At 40.2% G+C, this 23,566-nt stretch overlaps 1 protein-coding gene across 1 annotated transcript in view; it reads right to left on the reverse strand.

Annotated features, from left to right (window-relative positions):
• LOC133028348 (RNA binding protein fox-1 homolog 3-like) overlaps positions 1-23,566 on the reverse strand; it is a 216,707-nt gene that overhangs the window by 150,022 nt on the left and 43,119 nt on the right. The window lies entirely within an intron of this gene.

Consider the following 23,566-nt stretch of genomic DNA (forward strand, 5'->3'; position numbering starts at 1 on the left):
GCCCAACATCATTCTTTAAGGCTCTTATATGCTTCTACGTATCCGTTTCTCGGAGAGGGCTCCACGAGGGACAAAGAGTCTTTTTGATTTTTACTTGTCCGACCACTGTACGTCGAAAAATATTCACCGCCAAACCCATAGGTGGCGCAACGGAAGACGAGCTCAGAGAAGCCTACCCCATTTGGGAAGAAGAAGTCCACGTGTGTCTGTTTATCTCTGCCTCCCACACACTGAACCATGGCAACTAACAGAACCAAATAAAGTGACACCCAGCGGGTCAAGATGCTGATCTTATCCTTTCTTAGCGCAGCGGTTCCCCGGTCTTGTTTCCGAACTGTGTTGCTGATTCCACAGCTTGTAGCTTGAAGCTAGACGGAGCTAGCAGCTACACGGAGCTAGCTCCCCCCCAGCTTCCACACACAGTCAGCAGGACTCCTGGCACTAACTACTACTACCCAGTGTTTGCTTCTAACCTGACGGTATTATAGAAACAGTGTCATGATAGAAGTGGAATTAAAGTCGTGACGGCGGGTTTTTGCACTGTTACCACCGCAGTTAGCATGGTGGCTAGTAGAGATGAGCCGGATACTCGGCTGAAACGAGTATCCGGTACGGATAAAGCACTTTTGCCGAGTACGATTATTATACGAGTAATCGGAGTCATTATCTGTGCTCGTACTGAATGAAAATCCTCACACAGCGTCACAGCGCTCCTCCCGTCACACACGGCTCTGCTCACTCACTCCCAGAACAGCTCTCTGTCTCTCAGTCACTCAGGTTCACTGCGCATCGGGACTGTTCCATAGGCTCAGTCAAGGAAGCAGAAATGATTCGTTAATTTCCCGACTGGGTCTTCGGGTACGAGTCTTTGGAACATTTTTCACGAGACCTGCATTGGCTCAGTAGAGGAGCGCTGCAGATGTAGCGAGGGACGTTCACTGTCTCCCGGAGAGATGAGCGCTCTGTGTTTTTGGTGTGGAGGGACGTGGGTTGTATTTGTTCGCGGGTCATGGTGACTGGTTTTGTTGTTTTCACTTTACATTTACACCTACTTTACAGTAAAGTAAACCTCTATTAAATACAGTACAACATGACAGTTTGTATGGTTTGAAATTGTCATTTATTATCACACTGGCATTTAAATATCACGGCAAACAATTACACTGCACTAAACTTTAGGTGTTAGTGTAAGGTGAAAATGGCAGGACCAGTCTGTATGACTTGTGGGCGAATGTGGTTCGCGTCTTTCTGTGCTGGGGGCGCAGAGTGTTCGTTTCTCCGGGAGACAGTGAACGTCCTTCGCATCTCACTCACACACACACACACACACACACACACACACACACACCTGGTGTGGAAATTAATTTAAAAAAAATAAAAATTAAAAAATCAAGTTAAAAAAGAAAGTTATGTTGAACCAGCCCACTTCCGGGTTAAATCCCGCCCACTCCGAGTACGGATACGGATAATTCATATGGTTAACAGATACAGATACAGATAATGCTGTACTCGCTCATCCCTAGTGGCTAGCCTAGCGCCGTTTTGAAAGCTCGTTATAACCGTATGTGACCGTGCACACATGCCGTCAGTGCTCTAACGAGCCACCGTCAGCCGGACAACTTCGCTGGCTTAACACACACGTCACATTAATCTTAGAATCGTAGTTGTGTTTGGGTTTGATGTGACACAGGGAAGGAAACAGGAAGTTTGAGGTCCGGAAATGACGTCGTAGGGAAATGACGTCGTAGGGAAATGATGTCGTTCGCGGACCAATCACAGCCAAGAGCTGTCCGTGGGCTCTCCGACATGAAGACGGACAGTTAGAAAAATCAGACGTGTACGAAAAGCTCTCCGAGGCGCTCGGAGAGGGCGCTCCACGGCGGATAGGGCGGTCTTATCTATCCGTTTTAAAAAATAAGTACAAGCATAAATTGGCCTTTACTCTGCATTTCTTTCAGACACCTTATACTTTGTCTGCCTTCATCTCCTTTTCATCTTTCATTGTATGTCTCCAAATCTTTCACTTTTCAACAGAATTTTACCATATTTTTAAAGATGAATGTACAAAGCCAAGTCCATTCTAAAGCATTATTGTTGTGTTAGAACTTGACTGGTGCCCTGACCTCAAACCCCGGAAGTTATCTTACATTAACTGTAGAAGCCAACTAATGTTCTTGTAGCTGAATCAGAGCAAAGCCCTGCAGCTTAATTCCAAACACTAGTGACTGGACCTGGAATATGAAGCAGTTTATATAATTTCTTAAAGTGTCGAAATACTTAAAATTTACGGGGTGAATGTAAATTTCTTGCTCAACCAGCCAAGCTGCCAAATTAACCTCTGTCTACTGTGTGTGTGTGTGTGTGTGTGTGTGTGTGTGTGAATGGCACTTTTGCTGTCTTTTGTCAGTAATGTTTTCGAACATGGCAAGATGCACTTAGACACCAAAATATGAAGCATTGGTAGCCATGCACTTGTATTAAATTAAATTAATAATGGTGTTTCATAGAGAGAGAAAATGGAGGGTGTTATCACAACCTTTTCATGCAAGTTATCTGTAACTTTGAGAACCTGCAATTCATTGGTCGACCCGTGTATCACAACTGTGTGTTGCATAGCTACATCTGAGGTTACTCTTCTGGCTCTTCATTGATTTCATCAACCAAATTAAATCTATGGTAGTAAACATTTTTGTGCAAAGGCACTGAGAAAACTGAATAATAAGGATGTTTTATCACAAAAACAAACATTTAAATCGGCATAACACTTTTCAAGTTTGTAGTTTAATGATGTTAAAACAATAAAATAGCACACACACACGCACACTCACAGACACACCACCAACACCAAGCATGTTAATTGTACACTTGAATTCCATTTTATCCAGTTACTAAATTTGGCTTTTTATAACGCTGATAAAGTAACCAGTAAATGCAACTTTATATTTTATGCAGACTGTTTTTTAAGGCTTTTGGATTTTTTTTACCAGAATAATTCTGAATAAATAAATCTTGGGCAAATTTGAAGAAAACTTAAGCTCAAATAGTCAATATAACTTAGTTGTCATATTTTGTTGTTTAATAAGACTATAGACTACTTCTGTGTATAGAATAATTGTCAAAATATGAGAGGAGTTTGTTCACTCGAAAAGGTTCTTATTCATGCTTCATTACACTGCAAGCAGCAGAGTATTGTGTATCCACAGCCTGTGTGTGTGTGTGTGTGGGTCAGTGGGCAATAAACTTAACAACGCATAGAGGAATTTTCACCAAATCTACCGAGTTCATGCTGAATCCTAACTACTGACACAAGCTTAATTTATCCTTGTGCTACTGATGTTTAATCCGACTTTGACAGACTGTTAGTGTATTTGTGTGGAAGAAAGAAGGAGTGAGGCAAAGAGCACTGTCCTCTGAATTAACTTTTAAAATAATCTGCAGATCCTATTTTATTTTGCAGCATTAACAATAGGATGCTCATCAGCACACACGTGTATCTTTCTGCACACGCAGCACTCTCTCTCATAGGGGCTGGGGAGATGGCAAAATTGACAGGTTATTATTTTTTGGTAGGGGATGGCATCGCACCTCGTTACCCTACAAACAGCCAACAGGTTTTAGTGTAAATCGTGTTTTTAACTGTATATTTGTTGCAAATTTTAATAGACCCTTTTCTGATTTGCGGGAGGGAAAAGCAGTTGTTTATTTTAATTAACAATATGATCTTATTACAATAATGTTATTTCACATTGTACGACCTACAGACATTCAGAACAAGCATTATGAACCATTTTTTATATTTTTATATGACAAAATCAAGATTAATTTTGGTGGGGGTAGGTATCCATTGAAAATTATGCATGTAACATTATCTAGAGCACTATGATATCATATAGGTATAAACGCTGCATGGTTTGTGTCTACTTTGTGAATTACTTGTCTAGCACCTATCTGGAGTCTTAACCACAGTCCTGATCTTTCTTCTTCTCTGGTTGGAAATATTGACTGGCAAGAAATCACATGAGGCAATACAATTTTCTGGAAGACATTGCAATAAGTGATGTCTGAGAAAATGGACATTATAATGGGAGGAGATGGTAGTTAATAAGGTAGACGGAGGAGTAAGCGTGAGGAGAACTCACAGTTGAAAGTGACAGGAAAGAAGATCTAGGGATGGAGAGACAGACTGAATGCAGAGATAGGAAAAATAATGTTTGATGAGAACATTGACTGCGTCTCCTGATCCAACAGCTGTGACATGATGAGGTGCATGGATAACTGCATTAATAAGCAAGCGTTCAAGTGTTCATGTTTTTATGATTTCTGCAAAATACATAAATCATCAAAAGCAGTGTTACTGCTGTGTGTGTGTGTGTGCTATATATATGCTTGTATGTTTGTGGCAAAGATGTTGAGTATACTTTAAGCACTGGATGGATCCTAATAGCTTCTGATTAGTGTTGGTGTTTAATGTCAAACTGGGGAGGGAGGACACTCTTTCAAGATACGTCTTTTTCTGATCCTGATCCTAAAGAGCGGAAGAAATCATTTTGCAGCGGTAAGCCATAGTGTAAACCGTGTTCACACTTTTTGTTGCTTTTGCTCTTAAACAAATTCGACTTACCACCTTGCTCTTGTTAGTGGGCTCTCATCTCTGGTTCACTGTCTGTTTCTCTGTGTGAGTGATTCGGAGCAGGGCGAGCCAGGGACAGGCTTGTGTGTGTGTGTGTAAACTCTGCCTAGCTTGTTATGAAGACAAACATGCATGGAACACAATAGGCAATTCAATCTGTGCTACTTCCTACACCTTCAATCACAAACTGTTAAAGTGGGACTCATAAAAACCAGTGTACGTGTATGCAAACATATGTTTGTCCTGTGGGTAAAGTCAGAACAGTAGCTTTCAGTGCTTGGCAGCCCACCAACACCAAGATGCTAGATGAGGTAAAAAAGCAAGCTGAATAATATATGCTGCGTCTCCCTCCTGCTGCTGTCTAACGGAAAAGTGCAGCTGTGAACATACTTAAAACCAGAAAAGGTGCACATGTACACATGTTACCAGTGTTGTACAAGTTCACACCTCTCATGAACTAGTTCAATGTTCAGTTCATACAAGTAAACATGAATAGTTCATGTTCATAGTTCACCATTTAAATTCTGAACGAGTTCATAGTTCAGTTCATTTCATAGTTTTAAGGTGGAAAGTGAGAATGAAGGACTTAACTTGTTAAAGAAAACCTTATCCATCATTCCCCTTGCCTTTACTGTCGGAATCTTTATCAGACAGTGTGTAAAAATCCCTCAGATAATAATAAGATGCATCGGATGTAGTCCCTGAGTCTGCGTCTCTGCTTTCTCTTGCCATTTTTATATGAGGAACGAGAGCTGTTGTGTTGCAGGTATGGCCTACCCCTTTAAGAAAAGTTTTTAGTGTGTGACGTAGTGCACCTGGGTATTGTGGGAAAAGACGATCACAGTGTGTGTATAACGAGAAGTGAACGAGCACCTACAGGTGATGCAATTGTTGCTCCTGCTGTATATCCGAGAAATAAAGTGGCCGCATTCCAAGTAAAGAAACGTCTCCTCCTCCTTGTTCACGGAGCGGTTCGGACGGCTGGTTACCGGCCAGACAGAGAGCCTAAATAACCCGTGAGCTAGGCTCCCAACCACGGCTCGGAGCCGAGACACTGGCCAGAAAAGAAGATATGTTGCTTGTTTGGTCTACATTTGTCTGCGATGAATCATGGGTAACGTAGTGCGAAGTCGAGTTAGTTGGTTAAGGTTAGGCTACATCGCGGACATTTTACGGGCACTGAGCAACGACATGTATCAAGCATTCGATCTAGACAGTGTCTCACCTGAGGAGAAAGTATTGAAATGTCCTGAGGGTCAGTGAACAGGCATGGGTGGGGCACGTGACAGTTCTAGGCCAATGGCTGTAGGGTTTTGTGGTATGGCAGGCTCTCATTGGCTGATGAGATGGCGTGTCAAGGGTGAATGAGGAATGGGAGTGAAGAATACGTGGTGGATGATAAGAGTGTTGGAATTATGAACAAGAAGTGTGTCGTGACACATAAAGAGAGAAGTTTCCTGTCGTCTATAAGCGAGGACACTACAATATGAACGTGTTCACTGTTCAAATTCATTATTTGTCATTGAGTTGCGTTCATCGTTCTCATAAAAGTGAACGTGTTCAATGAACGCGTTCTTTTGCGTTCACATCCCCAGCAATGGAGCAAATGCTTAAGACAACAGGCTGACTGCTGGGGTCCTGACTCAGCAGGACTTAAGTTGTCATCTGCATGCACCATTTGAAATAAGGCAGTCAAGTTCCACTGCCTTGCCAATGCGTTAACTGTACCTGGAGGCTCTAACTCGATTTGTGGAGCATTGTTACAGAAAGATATAGACTGGCTGAAACTTGTAAGCAAATATATATAATCTAATTAAATAAATAGTCTCAGTTTATGAGGTCAGGAATTCTCTATTCAGTGGATCTGTTCTCTACTCCGAAGAAACACAAAGGCAACAACCAGGTTTACATAATATCAGTACACGGAGTATGTAATAAATGGACCACATTGATTTTTAGCAATGGAATGGAAAGGTGGTCATTTGGGTGATAATGGCAGAAAATATGTTGAAGTGGGATTTTGCAGTGATAATGTTGGCAACTAATCTATGAATTGTGTGTGAGTGAGTCTAAATAACATATTATAAATCTGGTAATGATATCAAGCCAGTAATTAATAGCAGAATAGATTCAATGGAGTTAGTTTGAATGAGTGCCGCTGTGCTGTAGACTTCCTCGACAGGAACGTAGACCATGGTTGTCTGCTGATAACATAATTTCTTTGGTTTCTCCAAGAGTTGTATATAAATGTTGAAATAAATAAATGTGGAAATAGATAAAGAAATAAATTAATACATGTGGACATAAATACAGAAGTAAATTAGTCAATGCGTTAAACTTATTCCCACATTTATTCCAACTTTTATTTATTTCAATATTTAATTGTCCATATGTAAATGAGGTAGGCGGTCCCAAACTCAGTCTCGAGCAGGATTGGTCAACTGAGCTATACACACACACTCACACACAGCCCTCGGGGCTCCGCCCCTCACAGCGCAACACATTCGCTGAGAGACAGAAGCAGCGACTGAGAATTGAGATCGTCACCGCGAAGCAGCTGCTGAGTGACTTTGTAGAACAGTGGAAACAGTGAAAACAGAAAGTTTCTCTGGTCACATCTGCTCAGAGATCAGCTGCTTCATGCGCAGAGCAGAAGCTGCAGCTGGTTTGTACCGAGATGGAGATTCTGTTTCCTCCTCTCTGCTCGCTCCTTGTGCTCAGTACAACACGAGACGTGAAGCTCACAGTCAGGATAATTGACACCTTAATCATCCCAATAAAAAATAACCTAAACTAACCCTCTGAACTTGAACTAGTTCATTTTAAGTGTGAACCGGCTCAACACTGCAAACAGCTACTGGACACCAGTCAGCATCGAAAGGCAGAAGTAGAAGGGCTGGATCATTACACTCATGTGACCAATCCTGCATGAGACTGCGGTTAGGCCCGCCTTTCTCATTAACATAAGCAACAGAAATGAGGGAATGAAATAAATAAATGTGGAAGACATTTATTTTCACCACCTCATGTCTGCATCGCCACTTTCCTGTCTCCACAACGTTCGCACGCATGGGTCAGAGTTTGCGTGGAAATACGCAAATTCTCCCGTCAAGTTTGTTTTTATAAATCCCAACGTTGGCGTGAGAAGTGGTGTATGCACGTTTCAGGGCCGTTTTGTGCGTACGCAACAGTTATAAATGAGACCCCAGCTCAGCCTGTGTGCCAGGCTGCTCATGTGCAGAGTTGAGGTCTTGCATATAGACACACTGCCTGTTTGAACAACAGACGACCATGATTCACAGCAGATTTGAGGCACAGCCGTCATGTGCAGCTCATGCAGGAAATGCGGTCCTGGAGCAAGAAAGTTACTTAAATAGAATAATTTTTAATAATTTTAAAGGGCCGAACATAAATGGAAAGACTCAAGAAGAAAAAAAAGATGTAAGAAGTAAGTGTGAAAGAAAGCGTAACAGAGAAAAAGAGAGAGAAGATGCCCGAAGCTTTTGTAGCACTGCTTTAAATTATAAATTCTAGGGGTCAGACAGGTCTTTGGGTAAGGCCACACTGTGATCTTCACTTAAAAAAAATAGGATTATACTGTTAAATTGTGTAACCTAATCAAGCTCATAAGGTCGCATATTCCATCTCTACCATGACCCAATAAACATTCATTGTGGCAGATCAACAAATAAAGCAACATAGCAATGCAATTAGACAAACGTAGTAAAGTAATTATAACTAGAGAATCATTGATGGATCAATATTATAATGAAGATAATAATAATAACAGGGTTAACAAAGTTGTTTAACAGAAAAAGCTGACACAGGAAAGGACTCAGAAGCATCACAAAAATGCATTTGCACAAATAAAAACAACTAAGAATCAAAAGACATAAGAAAACAACCTTAATGTGACGCCGTCTTCTTATTGCTTTTATTTATTATTCATTAAATGATTTAAGCAAATAAATGCTAATAAAAAGAAGGAAAGCAATATCACAAAAAAGAGGATCTAAGGCTGCGAGCTGGCTCATATTGAGAAAAAAAAAATGTATACACTGACAACAGTGTGGTCAAGTATTCCTAACATGCAGCTTGACATTACTTCACTTTCCTCAATCTAAATTTGCACTTATCTGGTTGCACTACTCAATTCCTACCCACTGTGTGCCTTTTGACTGCATACTATGCTGTACTATTTACTACGTTTTTGTTTATTAATATCTTGTTTACTTATGTTCTGTCTACTTATATGTCCTGTACATATGGCAGAATTGAAATTAAAGTTGACTTTTCTAAGACGAAATAAAATACAACGGAGGCCTCTTAATTCTCAATTTAGCCTCCATTAAGGCTTAGAGTTCATCGAGTGTAGAAAATTACAAAGCAGTTAGGAAACAATATTAACCAAAATACCGACAGATTGAAAATGTTTCTCATTTAGCTTCAGATATTCAATAAATTATCTGGTTTTCAGTACAGAATGGAATGTGGTTTTAGTTTTCAGTCAGAGGAAAGTGCCTCTACCTTATCGCTTGTTGAGCCTATCGACAAGTGCCGACTGAATTATCCTGTTAATCAGGCACGTGCACAGACATTTTGGGGGCAGGTGCATAAAAAACAGGATATGTTAAATAATCAAAAAATATTCTAACTTAAAACTTATCAAAACTCTGCTCTGAATAAATTAAAGGATCTTCACAGGAGCATCCTCCTTGGTGCCCTCTCTTGGAAGATTTGTATTACTTCAATGTGATTTATTTCAATGTCCTGCTCAATGGCAAGCAGGAGAAGATCGGAGAGTCTTTCTTCCCCACAGAGTCTCCTGAACTTGTTCTTTATTATCTTCAGTTGTGAAAAGGATCTTTCCACTGAAGCTGTTGTCACTGGCAGTGTTGCATAGATCCTTACCATCTTCACAAATGTTGGAAAGATGAACTGGCCAGTGTTCTTCTCCACAATGGCAAGGATTTATTGCAGGTTGTTCGAGGGAAAGCTGGAGTGGAACACCTTAGCTCTGCCTTCAGCTGGTCCTCATTTTCCTCATAGAAGTCGAAATGAACATGGAAATTTTCCTCTGCCTCTGGGTTTGGGCTGCTTGTCCAGTTGGCAGACACTGTTAGAGAGTAGAAGGACCGTGTGATTGTGCAAGTTGGTCTTCCAGTGATGCTCCCCTGGAATCTCCTGTTGAGCTTAACAGTCAAGGTATCAATACATGTGTAGTACACATTCGACCTGTAGTATGACTCCACAGTCAATCTCATCACTTACTTGCGATGCAGTTGTGCTGTGTTGGAAACGCACTGGCACTTTCTGTTTCCTCTCCTGACCAGGCACAACAGTAGGTAAAGAAATGTTGAGAGCCTCTGCCGTCTCTGACGTACCTTGAAATATCTCGGCAAACTTCTCCTCAGACCTCAGTGCTTGTATTTTGTGAAATTCCCCAGCAATTAGCTTAGTGCTTATTTGACTTTGAGGCTTCCAGCAGGACCACGTTCAGGCAGCGTACTTTGCAGTGCACATAGAGGGCCTTCTCATTGAGTGTATTCTGGCTTGAAGACCTTTGTACAAGCCACTCATGTTGGCTGCTCCTTCGTAGCCCTGGCCATACATGTTTTTCAGCTCCAGACCATTCTTCTGTAGAAAGAAGACTACAGTATTCTCCAGCTCCTGGCCTGTTGTATCAATGTTGCAAACTTCGATAAATCACTCCTTTATTTGCTTTTGATGTAGATATCGCACTACAAATGACACCTGTTCTTTGTTGGAAACATCGGTGGTCTCATCCAAGAGAATAGAGTACATTTCAACTTCTTGGATTTCTCTTTGGATCTCCCTCCTGATGTAAGTATCCAGTGCTCTGATCAGGTCATTTTGGCTTCTGTTTGACAGCAGTGACACCTGGAGCTTTTTCTTGGTGACTTTCACTCTTCCAATATTTTCTGTATGCATCTTCAGCACACTGTCATAGCGGGAAAATAGATTCATGAGTTCCAGAAAGTTACCACGGTTGTTACTTGAGTTACTTTCATTATCACCTCGGAATGCTAGTCCCTGCCTTGCGAGACACACTGTGATATCTATTAACCTGGTCAGTATTTCTCTGTTTGTCTGCTTCTCTCGCTCTCTGGCTTCCACTGCCTTTACATCTGATACATCAAATGAAGTCTGGAGTGCCTTTTTTTTGTAATTGGTCCACCTTACCATGCTTGTCATGTGGATATCTGTGACAAAGTGCTGCTTGATTTTTTCAAGAGCAGTAATCCACTGTCTGATCCCATTTCTCCACTCCTTAATGCTTTTATATCTATCTACAGGTAGAAAAAGCCGACAACTGAAACAATGCATTGAATCAGAACTTGGGGAATACTTCAGCCACACGCAAATTTCGTAAATGAGATAAATCAATTTTGTGCATAATAATCAAAAGTGACTTACATAATCTCTATAAAGCTGACAACACAGTACACACACATTTGTTTTTACTGCTTCCTGACAGAGTTGAAGCATAAGCAGCATTACACTAATAATATACCACAATATACCTCACCAGACTGTCATGTAGCTCAACTTTAGACCTACCGTTCATTTCAATAATTACGATTTTAAATTAAACAAAACCAGTGAACATGTCTAACTTGTAGAACTGTAAAACTGCCTTTAAATTCTCTGCCTGCCTGTCTGCATCTCTCTCCCTCTCTCTCTTCATTAAACATGACAAACGTCAGTAAATAGCTGGACAAGGCTGTGAAATCAAGGGTTTCGTGAGTTTTTTGTTTGTTTATTTTTTAGGAAATGTCGGACCAGTTGCGATGTAATGTTTTCCGCGGCGCTAATGTGGTGGTTAATATATCACCAAACAATGTTGGGGGATTGCACACACAACGTCATTACCTGTTTTTCTGATGCTGCGGGTCAGAGAAGAGTTGGCTGCAGCCGTTTGGCCTGGCGTTCAGCACTGCATGAGCACTAAGTGGAGGAGGAGGAGGAGGTAGGGGCTTGTGAGCGCCGCGGAGCATGTCGGGGCGAAATTCTCACAAGAACTCAATGAATGCCCCGTCAGATATCAAAATCAATTTGGGGGGAATTGATGACAGAGAGAGTAATTTTTATTCTTAAATATAAATGAATGAAGAAAAATTGGGCTCCAGCAGAAGGGGCACTTTTCTCATCCAGGGCAAAAGGGCAGGTGCTTGAGCACCACTAGGGGTCTATCTGTGCACGTGCCTGCTGTTAATCATATTGTTAGTTATGTATCTATTGTCATGTTGGATGCAGTTTAGAAAACCGCTGTCCGTTGTTTTTGTTTCCTGTCTGAAATGAATAGTTTATGGTTGGGTGGAGTTCATCCTTGATATCCAACAAGGATCTGGTTATCCTTGTTCATTAATAGATTAGTTTCCACTAGTGCTGTCAGTAAAACGCATTATTAACGGCGTTAACACAAACACATTTTAACGCCGTCAATTTTTTTAACGCGAGATTAACGCAGAGCTGCAGTTGCAGCTTCAGTAGCTGTGTTCGCATCCAGTCTGACCTGCTCTCGCTTTTTGTTTTAATATTTCGCCAACTAAAATATATATTTTTAAGCTATTGTAGCGTCCCACAGGACACGGAACTTCTTCGTGGTTTAGTGACTTTTATTATACTCTACACAAACATGTGCACTTCTCGCTCTTACTTTGTCACTCGCACACAACAACACTTCACTTCCTCATTGATCCCTGATCCACAACAAAACTAGCCAATGAGGGCCTGACATCCCCAAACAACCCCATCCTATTGGTCCACCCCGACCCCTTCACTGAGCCTCAGGATATCAGAACGCTCCTTCAACACAGTGTTTTACTGAACATACGTCAAAACCAAACATAAACATAAACCCAGTCCGTTACACTGTTAGGCTGCAGCTATATGTTTTTATTTATTTCAAAATAGGGTACTTCTTATTTTATACATTTTCCACAAATATGGGGAGGACTCAAATAGCCCTACAAAGTTCTGTGTTTAATTTATTTCAAAGTAGGCCAACACTTGCGTGTGTATTTTGTTTGTTTGTTATTTTGTTGCTTGTCTGTTTGAGAAGCTGGCTGAAAGCAAAGAAGTATTAGGCTTACCTTTTTTGTTGGTAACCTAACTGTTACGGTTCATTGTTTCTGATATAAGAGGCCTGACTGCTATGTTCACAGCAAACTTGAAAAAAAGAAAATATTAAGCCATGGCACTATAGGCTGAGTTCTTGTTTACCTGAAATGTGCACTTTACAATTTTATTCTGTACCACCCTGTTTGGCAATGTTGTTTTTCAATAAAATAAAACATTTGCATAAAGCAAGCAAATCCACTTTTCCATGTTGATAAAAGCATTAAAACGAAAAAAAAATTCTGGAAAAAAAATAAATGAAGGGACATTTAGAACAGATCAAAATTTGCGATTAATCGCATGTTAACTATGACATAAATGCGATTAATCGTGATTAAATATTTTAATCGTTTGACAGCACTAGTTTCCACAAAACACTTCTGGAGTCTCAGGGGAAAACTGTGTCAGAGAAGAATCCAATACAATTGAAGCAAATGGTCTCCTCTTCTTCAGACGTAATAAAATAACAGAAAAACCATAACATGCCTCCATACGGCTCCTGTGGTGACATCCATGTGTCCGCAAGCCTCGACATTCATATTTAACTCGAAACTAGGTCATCTACACTGTGTTTTTAGCCTAAATGTCCACTGATGTTTTCCGAAAAGCTAACGTCCGCTACCATAGCCACTTCTGGTGGACTTTTAGAATTGAAACACAGGGGAAATGACTTGTTTCGAGTAGAATATGAATGTCGGGGCTTGCGGACACGTGGATGATGCCACAGGAGTGTTATTACGTCCACCCATGAGGTCTTCTGATCCTGTCAAGTTCAGCGTTCATGCTGGAAAAGGCCCCCACACTCTCTCTCTCTCACACACGCACACACACAAGCACTCACACACACACAGAGGCTGTAGTCAAAAAAATGCAAAAAAGAACTACAAAGATGTGGATGAGCTGAGCTGGCAGTGAATGGGTGGATTGACCAGGAACAGAGATCAAGTACACATTACGAGCACCCTGGGGACCAATTTTTTGATGGACACTTGATACATGTTTTTTTCCCCAACACTGTAACTTGGCATTATATTTTTTTGAAATGTTCCCTACATTTTTATAATGCGTCGTTTTACAAAAATGTAATTTAAAAAAAATTTGTGGTGTAATAAGTAGCTACAGGTCAGTGCAATGCCATATAGTTATGTAAGCTATGTTACCTCTTTGAGCACATGATCAACTACTTTACATCTGTCCCTTTATGAGGGTCTCTTTATGTATCTATGCAATTATTGTAGTGAGGAAATCAAATGTTTATATCATCAAAGAAGCTCTGTCTTTGATATCGCCATACAGTAAGACTCTGCAGGGAAAGTAGAGGAGAAGGGATGATGACGATCCATCGGGAGATGTTCAAAGTAAGGACCGATTTATTCATGTTTTTATCAAAATTTGTAGATTTAAAATAATGAGGGTGTGTATTTTTTTACAGTGCACACACACTGACAACCAATCTGTCTATGGTGTCCCTTGGTCTGATCGAATTGCTGTTTCAGCATTGGACTAGGAGTGAGGCGATGGTCTAATATTATCAGATGAATTCAATTAATATAATCTCATTTACTCTTAAGTGCTGCTTCTCTAATTAACTATGGGAAGATGCAGGATACGGACCACCCACCTCTTAGAAAAGCATGGAAGTATATGTGTGTGTTAAAGTTAATGCATGTTGGAGCCAATGCATCTCGGTGTGTTTGTGGAAAAAAACACATTCATAGGACTAATACAGATGAAACAATATCTGGAGGCTGGTGTAATTAGAACCAATTTATTGGAATTATTTTCTACGGTATTTATTTCATTATACATCTGCATCATCATCAGTGATTATTAATATTTTATTCCTCCATGTAGTTCTCAGCTCATTGATTGATTGATTAAGTGACTGATTAATCCATGTTGTTAGTTCATTAAATTTAGCCTTTTTCCTGAGTTATCATCCTTGTAAATATTCCCTTCCTTGAATATCTAAGTCAATACATCTAATACATTTGTATCTGTTTTTTGCATTTGTGTCTTTTGGAGTAGGGAATAGAGATCCATTGAATCTAGAATTCATGACTTTATCATCCGATATAAGCTGGTGCCCTATTTTCATAGCGAGTGCAACATTTGCTTACATATCAAGAAATACAGTGTGTGATTCTTCTGGCGGAAATGTGCTGTTAAAGTAAGTATTATTATTGTACACTTCCTTTTTATGATGGCACTGTACACATGAAAATGTATAAAATTAATCTTTGCATCTTGAAATTGTGAAATAATTGCAGCCTACTCCTTTCATGGAGTTTTAGTTTAGCTGCTGGTATGACTCAGTGTCCTGAATACTGAATATAATCCATGTGTTTATGTTGTACGGCTCTATAACAGCATGTGATTTCATACAGTGTAGATCCCTCTGGGGAAGCTCTTGCCACCAGCCACTCAGACCCTCATCGGGGAATATTCACACATGCGTTAGGAATTCACCCTGCTTCACAATCACTATTCAGCCCTCTGGCACAGTTATTATTTCTGAATTGTCTTGACTTTAAACATACATGCAGCCCTTTTTTTTGTTTTAAAAGCTATTTTCACTGATGTGTAGGCTTTTTATCTGTAATATCTATCTGCCTTTTCACTTTGAGTGGTGCAAACACTTATACACATATACATGGCTACCGGATGATGAATTGTAATTACGTGATCCCCTCACCCTCTATCTTTGGCCGCACCATGAACTTGATGATCTGTAATAACTTGACCTTTCATGTAACAGTATCATCAGATAAAAATGTCAGTTTGTACAATGTGTTCCATATTATTGTTAGATATTACATAGAATCAAATATTTTATACATAGATAAAAAACAAAAGTGCTTGTTTTTCTACCGGTGACAACCTTTACCAGCAAAGTATGTTTTTTCCTAAACCTCAACCTTGCACCATGTGATCGTTTAAATATACCTGAGCACTCAGATCAATAGGCGAGCCTCAAGGGGTTGCCAGATCAGAGAGGTGGCCTGTGCAGGGTTGCCAGGGTCAGGGATTTGATGTCCTTTTCATGAGGCAAAAATGCTGAGTTGTACCTCTGCCTGCTCAAGACCCTGCTTGGCAAAGCCAAATGGGTTTATCAGATTTCACACACATGAATACACACGCACGCACGCACGCACGCACGCACGCACGCACACACACACACACACACACACAAGTTGTTACTTACGCTAAGTAGTTAGCGACGTGGCCAGGGTAGCAATAATTGTAATTCAAAATTGTCAATGCTAATCTATGCAAATGAGGGTTAATGGGAACCTACTGGAGGCGTTTGGGCCAACAATGCCTCTCAATAAATAGCTCTGTCAGTTAGCATTGATATTTGTTTTCCGCTAATGATTCAATTTACACTTTGTTCTTGTGTCAATGTAGGAAATTAACGCTGATTAAGATGAGGCAATGAGGAGGGATGAGAGACGTGCTTGATAGACGGAATGTGCAAATATCTATCATGCGTGTGTGTGTGTGGGACCAGGATAAGGCCTTCGACACGTAGCTAACAATAACTTAACATGATACTTAACAATCAAATTTAAATTCAGTGGTATACAGTTCAAAGGGGGTATTCAGCACTGGTGAGAAAAACCAAACTAAACGTGGGAATCCTACCATAAGTGTGTAACCTTATACAAAGGAGAAAGACTTGATCTGTGACCCCTTTCTTTACTGTATTCTGTCAAATCACTGCAGTGCTAACAAGCGGGTTTGTCTGGATAACCTTTATCTGTACAGCTATGTGGCTGTTCAGAGACCTTGACCTTCCACGTTACCTGAGACCTTGGGCATGTCAAGCTATGACCCTCATACTTCTTCCATCTCTCTAAGCCCAACCTGTACTTTCCATTCAGTTTTTTGTTATATCTCCGTCATTGCACCTGGTCTTTTTATAGATCACACGCAAATTTCAAAAATGTTACTTTAGCTGACATGTTGAGCCTATGATCTTTTCAGCTGTTCATCAATAAGAGTAAAGCAAATGGCAATAACAGAGGTATAAACAACAAATCAACCAGCACGAACATTACAGCATAATGAGGATGTGCACAGGAACATGTTCAGTCTCTGGCAACATTGAAACGCAAAAGTATTTATAGCTGTTCTGAAAGACCACACTTTCACACTGGATGGAGTGAATAGCTGTGTGTGTGTGTGTGTGTGTTCCAATAAATATGTTTAAATTTATAATAATAATAATATAATAATAATAATTTCTGAGCCATTTCTAACTTTTTTTTTCTCCCATTAGGGGAATTGCGAGAAGGGAATCACACACATCATTTCTATGTTTGTGCCATCGTGGTGGAGCAGTGTAAATGTGTGTGTGATGATGAGTGAGAGAGAGTACATGACGTTTTTGCTGCACCACTGCATTTCTTACTTGCACTTTAAAATGTAAAGTCACCAATTACAACCTGTAAAAGGCTGAGGGGTAGAGTGGGCGTCCTCCAACCTGAAGGTCGGCGGTTCGATCCCCAGTCTGAACCATCTGCATGCCGAAGTGTCCTTGGGCAAGATGCTGAGCCCTCAATAGCCCCCCATAGAATAACAAAGAGCTGCAAGTAGATGCACTGTATGAATGTGTGTGTGAATGGGTAAATGTGAAAATTACCTACTGTAAAGCGCTTTGAGTGGTCTTCATCAGACTAGAAAAGCGCTATATAAATACAAATCCATTTACCATTTAAATCTATTATCTGAGAAATTAATGAAAAAAGTTAAAGTGTCTTATCTCGGAATAATAACTTAAATAAAGTTGAAAATCCGGATCCCACCCAAACTTGAATGTGTTCTTTTGTGTCTGATACTGTATCCTTCCACCAGGTCCAGCAATGTTTTGCACAATCTTCCTTACTCTACTTACTTCCTTACTACCAAACAGACAGACAAGCAAACTAATACAGTACTAGAAATATACTAGATCTTAGCTGGAGAGAGAAAGAGAGAGGGGTATAAATATATACAACAAAAGTTTTATTTCCATTCTTCTCTCCACATTTGTGTGATAATTTCCTGCTGTTCTTTCTTTCTTTCTTTCTTTCTTTTTCTACCCCTTGTTTCTTGCATAGTGCTTGTTTCTTGCATAGTGTTTGCTTCATCTGCAGGTGCTGTCCATGGTGCTTAAACCTCTTCTCTTTGTGTTTTAATTGATGTTGTTCTGTTTGTATTTGTCATGAAATATTGATGCTGTAAAACTATTGAGGGTTTGAAAGGGGTAAATGTATCCGTTATGTGTGCAGAGCTGAGTGCTGAGATTCAGAAACATTGTGTCTTCCTGCACCAAACAATATATGTTCTACAAGAGACAAATCAGAAGACAAAGGATAAAAGCATGTGGCACACAAGAGAAAAAGAGAAAAAGAGCAATGAGTTAAGTGAGGAGTCTGGCTTTATTTCTCCACATTCCTCATGTGTTCCATCCACTAGACTGGAAGTGTTTAACTATTAGGTACGCCTTGGTAAAGATTTCTTTCTCCAACCCCACCCTCCCTTGGGAGAAGCAGAGAAGCGTGCACAAGCAGATTTAGCACATGGTATTGACTTACCAGGATTTTTTATTCCAAGACGATGGAAAAAGGAGGAGAAAGAGAGACACAGGGAGTGATGGAAAAAGAGAGACACTGAAATCCAATAGACAGGGGATGGATAGAGGAAGACAGGATAGACTAATAGTGGGATCATATTGAGGGTTTAAACACAGTGTCAAAGTAGAAAGCCATACACACACCTCCTAGGCAGAAGTCAAATTCAGCCAATTCGTGCCAATTCCTTTGATACAGTATCAAGAATGTTTTTAAATGAAATATTCAGTCTCCATCCCTCATTTTAACTCACATCAACTGTATTGTCATGTCTTTATTCTTTAATGCAAAAATAAATATCAGAGCAATTCAACCACAATGTCCCTGGTTTGATACTGTTGTTACATGTCATAGTCTTGACTAGTCCCCCCCACACTTTGAAGTATAAAATGTTGCAAACTGCAGTTGTGAAGCTTTATCTGTAGCATGTCGGGGGAGAACTACAGTTGAGGTCTACCTGCACATCTTAACAAGACATCTGAATACTACAGCATTTAAAAAAGAATCTGACTTTCATTTTAATGAAACATTGCACCCTCCTGTCTGCACAGTGCAGACATTTTGATTCCAAAGCCCACACCTCTGCTTCCGGAGTACTACTATTATAACATGAGTTGACACATTTACGTTTTTTTGTTTCTTTTCTCAATTTGTTTTATTTTTATTTGATAAATAAATTCTGGATAACTAATCTAACTAGATCTGAAAAAACAATATAGTACAACCTTGCTCCATGTAATAGGGTCTTCCTATCTGTTTGTAAGCTACTAAAACAAATTAACACACACACACACACTACGAGTGAATTACAGACTGCTCCCTAAAAGACCCATGGTGTTTGTGTCACCACATGGAACTGATTCTGTGTGGATCCCAGCTGGTGTATGCTGTGTCCATGTGTGTATGTGTGTTAGAGGCAGGTGGTCTGAGCTGCCCTGTAAAGGTGATGTGTGGTGCCTAATTGGAGTCTGGACGTGGCAGGTTAGCTCACTGCAGCCCGCCCATATTTTATTTGTCAGCTCTCTCCAGTCTTATCATATTTTATATGACCACAATAACAAACTGTCCAGAGAAAAATAGGCCGCCTGCCACAGCACATGCTGCCAGCAGTGAAACCAAGCACATGCACAAACACACAAAAAACATATACTCATAGAGGTATGGTGGAATGTGGTGGTGTGTAATTTGGTAATTGAGCAATGGCACACCAGTTGAGATCTTTACAACAAGCAAAAAGAGTGAGGCACAAAGAGTGATTATTGAGGAACGTAGGCATAATTGATAGAAAAACAGCCGTTTGAATGAAGTGGTAAGCCAGCAGTCATTTGGTTCTATTGTTGAATTTATATCTGAGCAGACATCTGCCCTCGTCCTGCTGCCCAATATACACACACTGACACACACACACACACACGCACACATGCACACACACACAGAGCTGTTCAACATGTTCATCGCTTCAATGCCACTCAGAGTATACCAGTGTGGAGAGACACATAATTTAATGATTGTTAACCATCAACAAGTTCTGTAAAAAAAATGTGACACTGCTAGTAAAAGTTTTCATAAGAAGTGAATAATCTGTTCCCAAAGAGGTGAATCATGTAGAGATATATAGAAATTAAGTAAACAGGATGTACATCTGAGAATCAAGCTTTGATGTAAAGATTGAAAAGGTGTTGAGAAAGAGAAAAAAAGCCGCAGGAGTAAAGGAGGAAAAATGACACAATTGAAAAGTGAGATCAGAAAGGGGTGCGTGTGTGGGAGGTGAGATATGGGCTTTCTTACCTGGGGCAGATAGAGGAAGGAAGGGGGGCATTGCATAGAATGGGGTAACATCCCAGACCCGGACAATAGCACACAGCCAGAGTTCGTCATAGAGCACAGCATGTGGAGACGGGACACGTATGGAGACGCTCTGTCTATCTTCTCACCTCTCAACCTCTCTTGACCACTCTCTGTCTTCACTTCTTTTTCCTTCCCTTCTCGCTTCTACACTTCTATTAGAGGCAGCAACGAGCAAACAGAGTCTATACTTCAGTTGATGCAGGCAAGGGATACCCAGTACCACGCAGACACACACACACACACACACACAGCACTGTGGCTTCTAGCACACACTGAGCATCATCAATGTCATAAGGACTGTAGGAATCTAATGTGTGCTGAAAGGCAATGATGCTTCTGCTCCTCTCTCCTCTGTTTACTTTTAGAAAGAGGTGGGAGAAGCCAATGTACATGATTGGGTACGGAGGGAGGGGGAGACAGATGAAGGAGGGTACCAGAAAAGAGTGTAGAGGAGGAGGAGGAGGAGGAGGAGGAGGCAGAAGGCGGTACAAAGAAGGCTTGGGAGGTCCTTGAGAATAGAGGAGGAGTGATTGGAGAAAGGCAGAAGGGCTAGGAGAGGGCTGGGAGAGAGGGATTGGAGGGGAGAGGGGTGGCTGGGAGTAGGGGAGGAGGAGGGAAGTCTGGGGGATTTTCCAACATCATAAATGGGGAAGGATAAGAGAGGGAGAGAAACAGAGAGAGCAAGTGTGTGAGTGTGTGTGTCTTTTTCTGCTTTCTGTGCACAGGTGTGTATACATGTGTCTGTGTGTATGTACATGTTACAATATGTGAGCAGCTGATGCATTAACCCTTTCCAGTCTACTCACTCATAGCCAACTCTGTACTGCTGCGGTTTTGCCACAAACCTGCTCCACATTTTTTTAACAAAAGAAAGAAAACATTGCAGTGCGTTTCTCCCTCAACTCATCAAATTCTCCTTTCAAATCCATTTGGCTCTGTTTTACTCCAGTTTTTGTATGATCCCACCATTATGAGAGAGTATTACCGACAGCTGCTTTGTGGCTTTGGACCGTCCAAATAAAAAAACTATTTTGTTAGCTTTTGCCCATTTTCACTATCTACTGGATTGGATGAAAATATATCATAATTACAAGGTGGAATACCCTCCCCGCCAGAATTATTTTATTTTATTAAAAATCTATTAAGGACGGGAACAATTACAGCGTTTACACAAATCACACTACTGATGCAATGGCTTAATTTAATTTATAGCTCAGTTGTGGGGAGGATATTTTCTTTAAGCGTAGCATTTCCCTAGAAAGAAGAAAGCTAATGGCTGAATAGTGAGGTACAGCAAAATATAAATCCCCCACTCCCTTCCCTCCTTTCATTTCTTCCTCTCCTTTCTTCCTCTTTGTGGCCTCAAAGGAGAGGTAGGCAGCAGTTTATACTTTATATATATATCTTTTGTTTGATGTACTACAGGGAGGGAGGAGAGGAGGTAACACATGGATAGAGGGAGCAAGATAATATGTTAGATGCAGGCAGCAACGATTACTTAGTTCAACACTTCCACTCCATCTTCGACTTGTTTGTATCGGTGCTCTCTGTGGCCCCCCTCCCACACACACACATATTTTGATCAGATCTGTACGATTCAATCCATATTGACATCTATATACAATACATTTCTGTGCACTCAATGTACTCAACTTCATTTTAACATATCAGACTAGAAAAGACAAACTATGTGAACACCATTGACATCTTATGGCAATTTCAGCTATTTAAACAGTTTGGCCTTGGTGGAGGTATGTGCTTTTCTGAATCCTTCATGTTGTCTGTACCTCAAAATATTGCCTCAGATTGTAGTATTGTAATGCATTATTGTGTTTGCTCAGTGTCATTCCTAAAATGCAGAAAATTAACCTTTGAGGAAAAATCAGTACGCTTGTAAGAAAAATAATTTAAAAGTAGCTGTAACACACACTCACACAAACACAATGCAATCTGCGATCATTAATTTTTTTTATGCATTTTGTTAAAATATACTTACTTACAAATATTATTTTTCATGATGTTGCCTCTCTGCCTTCAACAGACAGTGTTTTGGATTCCCCTATGTGTTGTTTGTGTGCTCAATTGTATTTCATGTGTGATGGTTTTATATCATATTCTACGAAATATGTTGAGTGCTATTTTACATCCAAAACTGACTTCTAATAAGGTTTAAATTGGAAGAAAAAATACCTTAAAGCTTAAGGTCCCAATGAAATGAAGAAGTATGCCATTTAGTATTTCAATAGAACACATAAACCCACTCACTATTCAGGTATTTGATAGTATGGATAACCTAATACACCTATTGAACTTATATTAATTAATAATAACTTTTTACTATAATTATTTAGTTTACTCAATTCACTCTCAATTTAAAACCCTCAACATGTTTATCATTTTGACGGCTATGAAGAAGAAGAAGAAGTGTTTGCTTGTTTGGGAACGTACAATGATTAGGGCGTCTTGTGACGCTAAAGATTTTGCAAGCGCTGCGCTGGTGATCTCCAGTAGGAAGGAAAGAGGATAGTCAGTGATTTGCTGCGCTATTTGCAGTCTTTACTCAGCTGATTATTTTCATTCATTCTGCCAAGGCTATGCAGTTGGTCAGGATACTTTGGATTGCTCCTATAAAAGCTAATGAGGGCTGAAGTGGGGAGACATGCTGTGTTGTTGATTGATGAGGTCATGTCTTCAGCCAGGAACATCCGCTGGAACTTTATGATGCTGATTCTGAAGTACTGCCAGTGATCAGCAGAGGGTGATGTTGCAAGTAGGCTCTCTTAAAGTCAATCAACAAAACTTTTTTTGAAGAACCTATGTGTACTTGACAAATATAAGATTACAATTTTAAACAGTCACTGATTCCAGCTGAAGTATATTTTACAGAGACATTTTGTACGTAGATGCTTTAATGCAATTTTGACTGTAGGTCTTCTCATTCTCTCAATACACTTACACCAATTACTTGTAACCTCCTGTGCATTTTATTGCTTGTAATGCATAATGTCATATCAGGGCCGAGGCAGCAGCATATTGATGAGTTTCCTCTGAAATGTTAAGTAGAGCACAGACAACATCACTCACTCCATCTTCATGTTAACCAATGCAAATGACACCTGCTGTCTTTGGTGTCTATTATCATTTGTTACTGATCTTTCTCACCACACTCACCTCTCAAGAAGGTTTGGCAGCTAAATGTTTACACTCTGTTTGAGTATTACCTGGCCTGATGAAAACTTAAAAGGCCAGGCAGTGACATTGAAATTTCAAAGCTGCACTTCAGCATCAAGCCAGTTTGAACATTTTTTAAATATTCATTGTATTTTTATTC

Source organism: Limanda limanda, chromosome 21, assembly GCF_963576545.1.
Source record: "Limanda limanda chromosome 21, fLimLim1.1, whole genome shotgun sequence".
In the NCBI taxonomy this organism is placed as follows: Eukaryota; Metazoa; Chordata; class Actinopteri; order Pleuronectiformes; family Pleuronectidae; genus Limanda; species Limanda limanda.